The sequence below is a fragment of the Onychostruthus taczanowskii genome, unplaced genomic scaffold, assembly GCF_017590055.1.
Source record: "Onychostruthus taczanowskii isolate IOZ18803 unplaced genomic scaffold, ASM1759005v1 scaffold8, whole genome shotgun sequence".
NCBI classification, from domain to species: Eukaryota; Metazoa; Chordata; class Aves; order Passeriformes; family Passeridae; genus Onychostruthus; species Onychostruthus taczanowskii.
Genome location: NW_024505892.1, coordinates 11,027,765 through 11,039,872, shown reverse-complemented (window position 1 = coordinate 11,039,872; position 12,108 = coordinate 11,027,765). Strand labels below are relative to the sequence as shown.

Genomic DNA, 12,108 nt, shown 5'->3' with positions numbered 1-12,108 from the left:
CAAGTCTGATGAACAGTTGAGGGAGCTGGGGGTGTTTAGCCTGGAGGAGGCTCAGGGGTGACCTTACTGCTCTTCACAGCTCCCTGAAAGGAGGCTGTAGCCAGGCGGGTTGGCCTCTTCTCCCAGGCAACCAACAACAGGATGAGAGGATATAGCCTCAAGCTGCACCAGGAGACATTCAGTTTGGATATTATGAGGAATTTCGTCACAGAAAGGGTGATTAGATATTGGATTGGACTTCACAGGGAGGCGGTGGAGTCATCATCCCTGAAGGTCTTTAAGAAAAGACTGTAAGAGGCACTCAGTGCCATGGTATAGTTGACAAGGTGGTGTTAGGTGACAGGTTGGAATTCATCATCTCAGAGGTCTTTTCCAAACTAAGTGATTCTGTGATTCTATGAAAAGAGTAAAATTATAGGAGAGAAGAAGCACTATTTATATATCAACATCCTTTCAAACAGGCACATATCCTGCATAGTAGTAACACTCTTGGAAACCTGAAATTGGATCTGAGTCGAAACCATGAACTGGATGGTGAGAAAAATCTGCAGGAGAGCCTTCTGAACAACCACTGGCTGAAGGAAGCCTGGAGATGCTCACAAGGGAGCCCTACTGTGAGCAGGGAAATTGGGCATTTATAATATAATATGAACAGCACTGCATGTAAGATACCAAACTAGCTTTTGTTTTCCAGGAAAATAACCACAGACCCCTCTATTTTGGGCTATTTAATGAATCAAAGAAAGGTAAAAGTCACAGCTTTTGTCATGCAGCTTCCTTGCACAAACTCTCAGATTAGCAGTGAGCCCCAGCAGTTTTTGAGAGCTGTGCAAATGCAGTAAATTCTGAGCAGCAAGAGGCAAATGTTGCAAATGGAACTGGGAAAAAACAATTCAGTGGTACCACCTATGTGATGTTTACTACTTCTTTTTTGGGGGTGCATTTGTCATATTATGTGATAAATAGCATTGCCTAAAAGAAAAAGAAGTGTAATATAAATTTATAAATTAACACCACTGGGATTCCACCTGTCTCAGGCATCCCCAAGTACACTTCTCCAGCAGCACTTCTGCCCCTCACAGCAGACTGAAAATAAGGAGTCAAGCAGGAACTCTTAAGTGGTGTTGAATTTCATGCTGTTTTGTGAAAAAATATAAGTGAAAAGTAAAATCAAGCCAGGAGATTTATTTGCACTTATCTAAGTTGATCTTAAAAAAGACTAGAAACAGTACAACAGGTTTCTACAGGCGACAAATTGTCATAGTTCTTCCAGCTTCAGTCTATTGGTTGTTTTTACTGAGTGAGCAAGAAATCCAGATCACCTCAGCATTAGAGCTTACTGATGATTTACTAAAAGGCAAACACATTTTCTACATTTCTCTGCTGCTTTTGGTTATGGTGTGCTCATTTGATTGTGACACTGAAACCAGAAGGCTACCTCAAGACATACTCAATATTCAGTATTTGTAGGGTGTCAGCCTGGTAGGTGCCTTAAAGATACAAAAGATTTACCACTTCAGTGAGAGTTATTAAGCAATCTTTTCCCATGCAACAATGCAACCCTGTCATCTACATACACCCAGTGTTCCTTTATAGACTGCTTTTGATTGTAAAACCAGAGTTTAAGGAGAACCAGAGCAAGATTCTCTGAAGATTGCAGGGGATATAAATGATATTTCTGTGACTACCACAAGCCTCCACATATTTAATCATTGATGTGTTGGTTGCTAAATGATTATTGAATATTAGTATCTTTATGCCATTTTGCATATTTGTAAAAAAAAGAAACAGTTTATTTGGCCTCAACCACCCTTTTAAAATTGCTGTAGACATGCAGTCTCCAACTAAAAAAAGTGAAGTAAAAACCTGTTAAAAAGTGACATGAAAAAATAGCTCCTGAGTGGCTGCGCAGAAAAGGAACCATGACCTGATTACCTAATTCTCACTACTCTTCCTGAAAGCATGTACTCTGAGGTTAACTTTAGAATCAAAGTCTTCAGAGCATTGCTGATCTTGAAGTGGGACAGCTCGTGCAGAACTTCAACATTTCTAAAATACTTTCTTTCCAATTGCAACATTCTTATATATGACTGAATAGCTCATTCTGAATTTCTTCATGTCACTACCTTTTCTTATTAAGCCTAAAGCGCAGCTCCTTATGTTGTCTAAAGAAACATGGTTATTAAACAAAGATGCTGCTGCAGTCAGGCACTCCAGCCTAAAATATCATGCAATTACAGAATTTTATCTTCTGAAAATATGGAGTCCCTAGAGAGAAACTGTTTAGCCTACTAGCTCCAAACTTTGACATGTTATTAAAAAGCATTATTAAAAATGTGAAACCAGTTAAAAAGAGTGTTCCATTTGTATCAGGCATTTCTATATGACTTCAAGAAAAGCTGAATGTCCAGCTGCCAGGCACTAACTTGTAAAGTGTCAAGCACTGGTATAGCTAGCATGGGATTATTATCCACTGGATGGCTATGGAGGTAAGAGTCAAAATTATCTCAAAGAAGCCAAGCTTTGCTGTAGAAGTGAACACCCATCCATCTGGTGCCCCATCTCGGATCTTTTGCAGCTGTCCCAGGTGGCACCACTGTCGGGCAAGTTTCTTTGGGAATGCTCTCCTGACACACCTTCATGTCCTTCCCTTGGGTCCTGTCCCTGGCCACCAGAGAGAGTAAGCTGTAGACAGCAATGAGGTCTTCCCCTTAGTCTCCTCTGCTGTTCATTTCAGAAACCAAGTGATTTCAGCTGCTCCTCATAAGGCTTATGCTCCACTCCCATCACCATCTTCATAACTCTCCTCTGGGTGCTCTCTAATAGCTTTATATCCTTTTTTTAATGTGGCACACAAAACTGCACACAGGACTTGATGTGAGGCCGAGTTGGTCAAAAGCTAACACTCTATTCATGGTATTTCATCATTTCATAAGTAAAGAAAGGTTGCTCTTTTCAAAGCAAACCCATTACCACTCATCAAAAGGAAAATTCAGCATGCCAGCACGTGTATATTTTGTATTTTTTTAAATAAGAGCACATGAGGAATATCTCAGGAAATACTTTAGGATTTTTATGTGGGTGGGTGGAGTAGGGGAGGAGTAGCAGCATAACTTTATCTTTTAGTATTGTGCACAGAATGTAGGTCAGCCTCCTCCAATGGAAATACTCCATGCTGATTCTTCACATTCTTAGACATAAACATCTCATGATTTTGTAGGCCAGGAAATTGTGAATTTTATTCATGGTCCTGTCCCAGAATTGTCAGGGGGACCTTACTGTTTCTACCTCTGGACTCCTTATTTAAAAAAAAGTAAAAGATTTGCTTGCCTAGCAAATTACTAATACAAAGAGATTAGTATGTAAATGTTGAGTATTACAGCTTCTATAGTCCTATTACAGCTTCTATAGTTCTATTTTTGCTAATAAATCAGAGAAGCTCAGTTTCTAATTTCGCAGTAAATATTATTTTGTGCATAACAAATGCAGGATGCATTTATTTCAATATAAAACAATCTGGAAAATGTCCTTCCTTCCCTGTAAAAGCTATTTGTTAACTAATAATAGATATATATTTTACTGTCTAAAATTATAACCTATTTTTAACCTCACATTGTCATACAAAGTTTATGGAGAAATACTAAAAAAAAGGAAATCAGAGTCCATTTCCCGTTTTAACAAGGATAATCCCTTGACCAGAAGGCACAAATATTCATTCCTCTTTAATGTTAATTAGCACACTGTTTATTTTATATGTCACAATTTAACGAAAGAAAGCAAGTTGCTGGGAACATTATTAAGTTCAAAACATCTTTTGCCTTATTTATCCAGAACTCAATAAAACTGTTCAGTCACAGACTTGCAGCCTCCAGCTAGGTTCCTGCTATTAGCCTTAAATCATTTTTAGAGTTTCAGTAATAGTAAGTTGCCAAGCTCAAACATACAGCTATCTACATCTGCTAGATAGTTTGTCTTACTGGACACTGGAAAAATTTCACTCACTTGATCCAAACGGTAAAGTTTTTTGCTGCTATCAAGGAATCACTCTTTTTAAAATTTGCAATTCAGCATTTGAAAAGTGCATCTGTACGAATGTTGAAAGGACAATGGTTTTTTTCCTTTAGGTGAGCATAAGATAGCCTCTCAAAAAAATTGCACATAGTTTAAAAAAGTAACTACTCCTTCCTCAGCGAATGACTGAATATCTAAATTTCCCATTTGAGACATAGAGAACCTTTTTAGAAACTTCAGTTTCTTCAATGGAGAAAGCTTATCAGGCTGAACAAGCAAAAATAGGGAGCATGAAACATAATTTCATTTTTTCCTTATACAGAGGAACAGCAGAAAGCTGGAAGTGACAGGATGGCTGCTGCTACCAGACTGAACCATGACAGGCAGCAGCGATACCCAACCTGCCCCAAAGCAATCAGATTCAGTTACTCCTACGTCTGGCAGCATCAACCTCTTCCCACAGCAAGTCACCCAAAACATCACAAATGGGGGAAGAAATACCTGGCTGCCCTCTGTAATGTTTAAGTCTGTACATCTTCCACATGGATAGCATAATCTAACCCTTAACACTGTTGTTTCAAGGCATTCCAAAACTGATTTTTGAGCTCTTCCCATCTGATCAAAGCCCACACGTACCAGGCTAATTGAATGAGCTCTTTACCAAACCCACTTACCTGCCCTGGACACACATCAGGTGCGTAACCATCACGGCCAGAGCTGTAGGCTGGGAGCAGGGTGGGCAGGCAGCACTGCTGCACCACACAGAGGCTGCCATGATTCACCCTCCTGCCCTCCTTCCCTCTCTGCCCTGCAGAACACCCAGCAAGAGGCATTCACTAACTGCTCAGACTTGCATGTGCCTGCATTTCCACTGCAACATCCCTATTTCTTGTCTGAAGTCATGCATATAATCCAAGGGCAGTTGTCCAAAAATGGTGCTGGCTTTTGTCCAAATCGCACTTCCCACTTTTAACTGATACATCTTTGTTAAAAGCAAGCCCTGAGCAAATAAGCTAATGTACGTCACTTTAAGAGCCCTACTCTCCATATGGATTATCAGTCTCTGGTTTCTTCCTTCTTAACTGATGCAGCCATATCCATTCTTATCGGGGATCATGGACTGTAAATCAGAGACATGGGAATGAAACAGACAGAAGACATATCCAGACTGGTTATGATTACAGGTAGGTCTCACTGGAACAGACAGCAAGTATCATAATGCCTCCTCAGGCTCCTTGAAGGCCCTGAGCAAAGGACATTTTCCCAGAGGTTCACCCTTGGCTCCATGTGCTCTACAGATGATTCCCATTTGCCTGCACTGACGGAATCTGCAAGCTTAAGCAGCACTGAGTTCATTACACTCAACTTCCCAGCTCTGTTGAGAGCAAGACATTCACAACCACCATGAAGAAAACTCTTTCAGAGCATAACGAGCTCTCCTGGCTCCTGCATTGCTCAGACTTGTCTGCACTGGCCAGGCACTACCCGTGATCAGTGAATCCGCACTGCCTGGGCTGGTGTGCCGAGTCAGCTCATCCTAACTGGAAACATCTGCTCAAGCACTCCTCATCCTGGCATACCAGCCTGGGAAATTCCTCTGCAGCTGCTCTGATCCGCCATACCTTCCATGCCCTTTCACATCTAAAGCAAAGCAGGTTAGGGAAAATTCCCTCAGGAGATGGGAGACTATCAAAATGCATTTTCAGGGGATCTGTCTGAAACTTCTTCTGGCTAAAGTGAAACACGAAAATCACCTCTTGTACTTGTAAATAAGTTTCAAGTTTACCTATTCAGATAAACTACTTTAGGCTAACACTGACATGTCTAAGAGCTTGAATATAATGTTACATTTCTATGGATGTATTTAATATAAATATACTTGGAAAAGATGACAAAGGAAACCTGATTGATACAAGAAATACACTTGGTCCATTTTTGTAACTAAAAAGTTAATTTTATTTAAAACCAAATTTAAACATTTGCATAGAAAAAATTCTCTGACAAGGCTTAAAATATGGTAAGATGGGAAAATGATTTTGGAAAATAATGGACAATGGATACAAAGAAATAATTTCACAGAAGTCATAATGGAATTGCTTAAAATGGAGGTTGTAGTAAGAAAAAAATCTCATCGAAACTAAACATTAAATAGCTTACCAAACCACAGGGTCTATTTTCTTATTTGATCTGTTATCTAGTGATTTCATCCTGTCCCAAAAAACAGGTTTTCCTTCAACAATTCAGTTCACTGAGTAACACACACACACCCCCCTACAAAACTTATTTTTTTCTTCTCAATAGAAAACAAATCAAAACCATTCATTCATTTCTCTAACTACAAGTGCTGGCCCTCAAGGAATGTAAGGTTAGTTGGCATAAAGCAATAATAAGCTACAAATTTAATCTGGCCAGCAATGGGACATGGTCTTTCATTCAGAATGAGGCAATATATGGTACATTATTATGATGTAGGTTAAATAATGCTTACTGGCAAACAAACAGCAGTCAAGAGAGACAGCATGAACTATACAGAATCTAAGTGTCTTGCCTTTATTATCTGTCAAGATGTGGCAGAGGAGGAAGAGAGGCTAGTTTGTGGGTTTTTGTGGTATTGTTTCAGGCTGTAAGAGAGTATTTTACCATATGCCTGTGTCACAGCCACGGCATGGAGGTACAGTGATCCAAAGTAAAGTATATTTACTCTGTATTTCCAACAAGCACTGGCTTATCCACATCAGTTTAAAACAGGTGAAGTAAACAGTAAATGCACAGACTGTATGGAAATTTCTACCATTATTTTCTATTCCCTTTCAAAAGTTACAGAAATGATAATGATATTTTCAAGTCAGCTAAACTCTACTATTTTCCTCTTAAATTTTAAAAAAATCCTTAGTCATCAGAAAGGCATGTTCTACTCTCCTGTAACTACATTCATTACTCACATGACTTCTTCCTGACCAGATCTTAGGTCATCTCATTGTTTTAACTAATGCTTTTGGAACATCTTCAAAGCTCTTTGACCCTTGTGGCTTTTATGTCAGTGTCCTCATCCAGTTCTCCATGTACATCTTGGATGTGTCTCCAAATCATTTCATCTCCAAATCATTATCTCCTCCCATCAGTACAACTCTCAGTTTTTTCCTTTCCAGCCAATCCCATCTCTCCAATCCTGCTCTCAATCTTCTATTTCCATCTTCTGATCACAAATGGCCACAGCCATCCTTGAATCTTAACTGCCTCATAGTCCATGCACCTGGGATGTTTGTGAAGGCAAACCATTCCATTACAATCTACTACATTTTCCTTGGCCTTTGTGCTAAATCATTCACTTAGGACTATTTCTGCCTCATCTACAGAGACCCTCCCCTCTCTGGCCAACCCAATACCATCACAACCACATTATGCAATCCACCAAGGGCCAGAAGTGGATTTCCTGTTATCACACTAACCTCAGCCTACTAACTAACCTCCCAGCCTTTGGCTTTTAGACACAACAAACTGAAGTTGATTGTCCCCACCCTTAGTTCCAGCCATCAATCATACCTATCTGGTCACCCCCAGCCCATCAACCCTACCCTGAATAATTTATCAGCCTCCCACCAAGTATAACATCATTCAGCATTTCCACCTGTGCATAGCTGGTCACTGGACAGGAATGATGCACCCTCTGTAATTCAGAAAACTTCTCTCTCTTGTTGGGATGACACCTACTGTAATAGATACAAAGGCACATCATCTAACACAGGGCAGCTTTTCTTTTTCTGTTACCAACTTTCAATTTAGAACTAAAAATTTGTTAACCTACTTTCCTACATGAGTTGAACTTCATGGCTTTCCTTTACTCTTACTGCTTACACACTTGCCCACAGAGACTGTGAGCACCTAGCTTTCACACCTAGCTGTTCTGAGCACTGCTACAACACAGCAACTATACAACACCAAAGGCAGGTGCCAAATGCCACATCCCCAGGGACATTTTTTGGACCAAGAGTGGTCAGAATACCTAGCAGAGCTTGAATCCTTTGTAAACAACACAAAATTGAACTGTAAGCTAAATGTTTTACAAAGCAAATATAACCCTCACCACCATTTATGTTTTTGATATGCTACCCTGTGTTATACAGATCACCAGGATGAGTTGAGCAGTCAAACAATTATTATTCATCTGTCCCATAAAAGCACCTGAGAAAAGTGACAAAATGATAGTTTGGAGGCAATCTGAGCACCAAGCACTACTGAAAAACTTTAATTTCACTTCAGGTGGCCTGGACTCCAGCTTATGTTCAATAGACACTCTCAAACATAATAAGCTCTTAACCACTAAGTAAAAAGAAATTAATTCAACAGGGAACAATATTTTCCTTCTGAAAATATTAATAAAAATATTTACTTGTGAGGTCTTTTCCCTCTTACAATATACAGGTAATATATTGGCAGGACAGTCCTGGCTCTCCCCCACAAATGAGCTCGAGCTTTGTTCCTCCCATACACTGATTTCAAACTACACTGGGTCACCCCAAGAGTTCCCTCCAAGGGGATATGGTTTCAGCACTAGCTCCAGAGACTTGAACTTCTTTCTCTACAAGGAGAAAAATGTTTCTGTAATAGGTTGACCTTTCTTCAGATATGTTGATATCTGAAGGATGTCAGTTCATTGTGAGAATTTGGAAGTTGGCCATGACTCCAAAGGCTCCACATATTTTCAGAGTGACCATGCCTGTAATTTTAACCCATTGAAATGAAAGTGCATGGCTGGAGAAGAGTAGTACGTGCTTACAAATCTCACTGTGACTCAAACACTGATGTATTTCCTGCAGCAGTGATTTGGTAGCATCACTTCACAGAAGCAAAAGGCAACAGGTTTTATTTCTATGACCTTCCTGCATTCTTGCAACTCACATGAAAAGGAACAATGGAAATGTGGCTGAATGTGAGAAAGCACAAACTGCTGTGGCTTTTTGGGTGGGTGTGGAGAGAAACACACAAACTACAAAAAGTCTAATAACTCCACACCCAAGCATTGCTAGTGAATGACCTCACTAGTTTCCTACATGTACTCCAGCAGCTTTCCTGCCATCACTCTGTTAAGCCAAGCAATGATGTCAACACTCCACCTGTGAGAGTGATGTAGCCTTCTGGGTCATGGTCTCAGAGAACTTGGATAAAAGCTGTGCCAGTGTTAATTAAATACACCTCTTGTTTCACTGCTGATTTCCTCTGATAAGGCTCAGCTCATTTTTCCTGGAAAGACTTCCATGCTGTATGGGAACTGGAGCCAACCATAACATAAACCAAATATTGCTTAGAGAATATGAAGACAACATGCTAAATATTTAGCTAAAAAAAAGCACTGTGTATCAGAGCTGGGATAAATACAAATCTCATTACTTTGCATGTGCTAGTGACAAGGCTAAACTACAAATGCTAGTTACTGCAGATAGTTTATTATCTTCCAGCAGTACTTATCTCTCTCATTTGTAATGCTCTTCCAATTACATTGGAGCAGAAACTCTTAATGACCTGCTTTACTGATCAATTCTGACAGGCTAGAATATGAGAAGTTCACCTGGTAAAAGATATGCTTTGAGAATGGCATTTGACATTTAATTAGCATCAGAATTATCACTACAACTTTAATAAAAACAGCATTTTTTTCCTGCCATCAGAAAAGCCTTAGTTGTAAAAAGATTTTGAGCAGCTTAGTTATTAAGGGAACTCTCCATTAATACAATTAGCCAGAAAGCAGTGGAAGGGAAAAAAAAATTATGCTGCTGCTCCTCCTTTTTTTCCTATACAAAGAAATCTAGTCCACTGTCATGACTGGCTGTTTTTACCATATGCTGTCACTGGGATTTCTGTAATCCCTCTACTCACAACATTGACTTCCAACTACTTTAAGCCTTCAGGACATGCCCTTTTATACTTCCTTTGCTCTTGCAGACATTTTCAGATAGCTTTATTAGTAAGAGAACTGCAAAAGGATGGCTTTCAGTTTTGAAACTAGACATCAAGAATATTTCTTTTTGCACAGATTAAAAAGTAACACTAACCCTAAGACTTAGTTGCAGACAACGCCGCGCACAAAAAAATCTGAAGGTGACAAATTAGAAAAGTGGTTTCAAAAGTCATGGTGCAATTATATTACGAAAGTTTGTTTCATGATGCTCACAACTCTCCACTCTGAAAGGCAGCAAGCTGGACCTCTTGCTATAAATTTAATTCTAGAGAAAGAACTGTGTGGTAACGATATTAGCAATACATTCATATTCATTCATTCATTCTGATTTGTAGCAATTGTGATGGTTCAAGAAGTGTTCTGTCCCACATTCCTGAACATTACATTCCTGAGCATTAGCAATATTTTTCCAAACAACCAATGATCTTTGTTCATGTATTTACATTTTTACCTCTTGGGGATCTTATGTTTATACAATACCTCGCCTACAAACTCTCTTGGAATACATAACACAGGCTATACTGCCTTCCCAGCCCAGGATATGGGAGAAGTTCCACGGCTAATACTGCCTCTCACCAAAGTCAGGCTAACTAACTTAGACATATTTGTTACACTCTCCTCCAAAAAGAAATCTCATATACAAAATGTCCTTCAAAAGAACTTCATTTTTTGGTTTCTAAATGGAAACAGAAAGAGGTAATCCTTGAACTTGATTGGTTTATACTGCTCCTATGGACAGTTTCTATGGATTTATGACACTGAACTGCAGCTAGTTTATAGCAAAGCATGCAGGGTGTGACACATTCAGAAAGCTCAGCCCAAGAATATTTCATTCTGACATCCACCAGAAAAACTCCCTCATGGATTTGAATTAGTTACTGCCCATTACTCACATGCATTCCTTCTCATAACTTCATGACACACAACTTGCAGTGCAAACTTGAATCCAGGTCATGAAGGAGATACTAGAAGTTCTGACAAATTTTACCCCTGTCACCAGTAACTGGAATTTGGTCTTACACAATTTAAATACACAGCTGCACTCTGCTTCTGGAGGATGTGCATAATGTGGTCATGCAGAAGGAAAGCATATCCCCAAGCCTAGTGACTTAAAGTGACACAGTTTCCTGAACTCCAGGAACCCTCCTGGTCAGAAAGTACTTCCTTCCTCATTTCAAACACTTGATTGTTTCAGAGGGAATTCAAAACAATAGATTAGAAATTTTCAACCTTTCCTAAGTGTACTGCTACACAAGGAAATCAGGCCGTGCTCTGGGAAGATGAGATAACATTGGGAGAGTACTCCTTCCGGAAATGCAATGGCTTTTACATCCCTTCTCTAGCACCATCCCGTGAATCAACTACACGTAAGTAATAACTCTAGCTATGAGACGTCAGATGCAGTTCAGCTGCTGTTTGGATTAAGATGTGCCTGGTTGGCAAAAGGCATGAGCCAACTCACTTCTCAGCTATTTCGATAAGGCCTTAAGGGAAGAAATATCAGGAGCTTCCTAATCTGAGTCTGTACTTGTAAGGATGGATAGAAAGAAAGGATGATGATTGCCTCTTTTTAGCACATCATTGTTTAAATCTCTAATAAAGGAGAAGGAATGTGCTATTACTTCTGCAGTTAAAAATCTACTTCTTCCCAGCATAACTTACTTTTACAGCACCAGTAGCGATGTCCACAAAGACTGCGAGCAGATCAGGCTCATCAGTTGAAGAGCAATTTACTCTCCAACACAATTCACACAATTCCTTTAATCTACATGCATTGAAATGGTTTGTAATGATGGACAAGATTTAAAATTTAGAATAATATCTAACTAGTTATTTACATACTGAAGTTTGAATAAGAAAAGGCAATGACAAGTAAATTAATTTTTCTGCAGCATTAGGGTGCCTAAATACCCTAGACTAACCTAAAAACAACAGCAAGAGCCATTCTCTCAGACCTGACAGTCAAAGGCTCTTATATGACATTGCATTTTCTTGATTATCTTTTCCTATCAACATAGAGCTACAAAAAGTTTGAGATAAGATTATTATACAAAAACAAGAACTCACGTGGTTCTACACATTATTTTTGCAGGCAAACAGGAAATGCACTTCCCTGTCAAGCTGGGTGAAAGGGGAGTTAC

General features: G+C 39.4%; 1 protein-coding gene across 5 annotated transcripts in view; it reads right to left on the bottom strand.

Moving 5' to 3' along the window:
* MTHFD1L (methylenetetrahydrofolate dehydrogenase (NADP+ dependent) 1 like) overlaps positions 1-12,108 on the bottom strand; it is a 145,164-nt gene that overhangs the window by 36,207 nt on the left and 96,849 nt on the right. The window lies entirely within an intron of this gene.